This window comes from Theobroma cacao, chromosome 10 (assembly GCF_053813885.1).
Source record: "Theobroma cacao isolate CCN51 chromosome 10, ASM5381388v1, whole genome shotgun sequence".
In the NCBI taxonomy this organism is placed as follows: domain Eukaryota; kingdom Viridiplantae; phylum Streptophyta; class Magnoliopsida; order Malvales; family Malvaceae; genus Theobroma; species Theobroma cacao.
This window is the reverse complement of record NC_142648.1, coordinates 26364109-26366382: the sequence shown is the minus strand read 5'-3', so window position 1 is coordinate 26366382 and position 2274 is coordinate 26364109.

The window sequence follows — 2274 nt, the reverse complement described above, 5'->3', positions numbered from 1 at the left end:
TGTCATTTTATCATTTATTTTTTAATTATTCTAAAATTATTCCTACCAACCAAACATTAGAATAAGTCATAATAACAATTCTTACTTTATTCTATTCCATGAATTAAACTACATAATAATAATTTCATTCTATTTCTCTCTTATGTTATTCTTACAAAATAATTATTCTATTTCATTCCGTGAACCAAACATGTTGTTAGGACATGTTTGCTTGCTTCAAATTTTTTATCAATTTTAGTTGTGTAAAACTTCACATGTGTCTTTTTTTCTTCTTTTACAAATAGATGATAGGGGTGTGATTGATGGAGCTTGATTACGGACGGATTTTGAGAATGGGGACAGCTAAATTGTATTTTTTTTTTCTGAAAATCATAAAATTAATGGAATCCTTTTAATTAATTAAGAGACTTAGGTCATGTTTGCTTGCTTCAAAATCTTTTAACATTTTTAGTTGTGCAGAACTTCTTGTCACATGTGGATTCCTATTCTACTAAGGCTTCTCATTACAAAAATGATTCTTTAAGTTTTGGAAGACTATGGTGCTTTTGGAATCTCAACAGAGTTAAACACCTCGCAACTGGGTTTTCTCTCTAGATTTGCTAGAATTTGTGGGTGTGAGTAAATATTTTTAAGAGGCTATTGAGAGAGAGTGTCCAATCAATCTGAATTGGCTTGACACATAAATTAAAAATCATATAACTAATTTAATGATAAATTATTTAATAATTTAATAATAAATTATTGATGTTTAATGAAATATAATTTTATTTTATTTTTGTTGAAAATAAATTTTATTATAATAAAAAGTAATTTTGTTATTTTATCATTTATTCGTTGATTAGAATTAGTCATAACAACAATTCTTACTCTATTCTATTCTATGAACTAAACTATATAATAATAATTTTATTCTATTTTTCTTTTATTCTATTCTCATAGAATAATTATTCTATTCCATTCCGTGAACCAAATATACTATTAGATAATGTTTGCTTGCTTCATATTGTTTATCAATTTTAATTGTGTAAAACTTTAAATCTGAATTGGCTTGGCACATAAAAAAAAGATTTTATTTTACTTTAATTTTTCAATAATATTATAAATGTTTCACTTCGTGTATGGTGAAAATTAATCAAATTATTTAAATTGCTTTATATTTTCTGTTTGCTGAATTATTTTTTCTTTTTTTTCAAAAGATTTTCTAAGATGGATGAAATATTTGTTCAGGAATCGGAGGTTGAAGAAATGGACATCCAAATCATAGAAGGGTTACGAAAGTTGGCTGACAAAATAGAGCAACGAAAAGAAACTATAAAGCAACAAGAAAAGGCACTGAAGCTCCTTAATAAAATGATAGAATTTCTGCTTCTTGCTGTAGAGACAATAACTTAAGTTGGAGAACCAACAGGAAACAATGCTCGGGCCAATGATAAGGGAAAACCTAATGCAGAAAAGAAATAGAAAAAGAAAGCTGGTGAAAATTAGAAACGAAACCTTTTTCTCCAGCTGGCTGAATTAATAAGTTTAACCTTAGGGTTTTTACTTTCAAGTGTTATGTTAAGCTTTTAATTTTCCTCTAGAATGTATCTGCGCTTGGATGCATGTGCATCTGGTTTGACTGAAATGCAATAAAATAATATATTTCCTTTGAATGCCTTTACCAATCTACATAACCGGTAAGAGTCTTGCATAGAAGGCATTAAAAATGTTTTTTTTCTGCTTAAAAGACACAAGGAATGTACTTATAGGTTATGTTATAACAGTTCAAAGATGAAGAAGAGAATCTTAATTTATCAAAGATGAAGTTCTAATACTATATTAGAAGAAGGTAAAATCTTGTACAATATAAAACTGTAAATTGAACATTGATAAATGTTATTTTCGAATTGGACAATTGAATACCTTTAAAATAATGCAAGTGTGCAACCCCATGTGTGCTCTTCTCAGTTCTAATTCATCATTTTCGAATTGGACAATCGAATACCTTTAAAATAATGCAAGTGTACAACCACATGTGTGCTCTTGTCAGTTTTAAATTGTCATTTTTGAATTGGACAATTGAATATTTTTAACTCATGACTTAATGCATTAAAACAAAAGATATTTGAAACCAACTCGTTGGAAATTTCTTGGTTGAAGCGATTGCTAGGTACCTAATCTACTACAGTCTACAACAATTAACATGTCAAACCGTCACATCCAATTTCATTAAGGTGTCTTGTTCATAACTATCAATTTCTTTTATACGTTTGGAAGGAATTCCTAATGATCTAT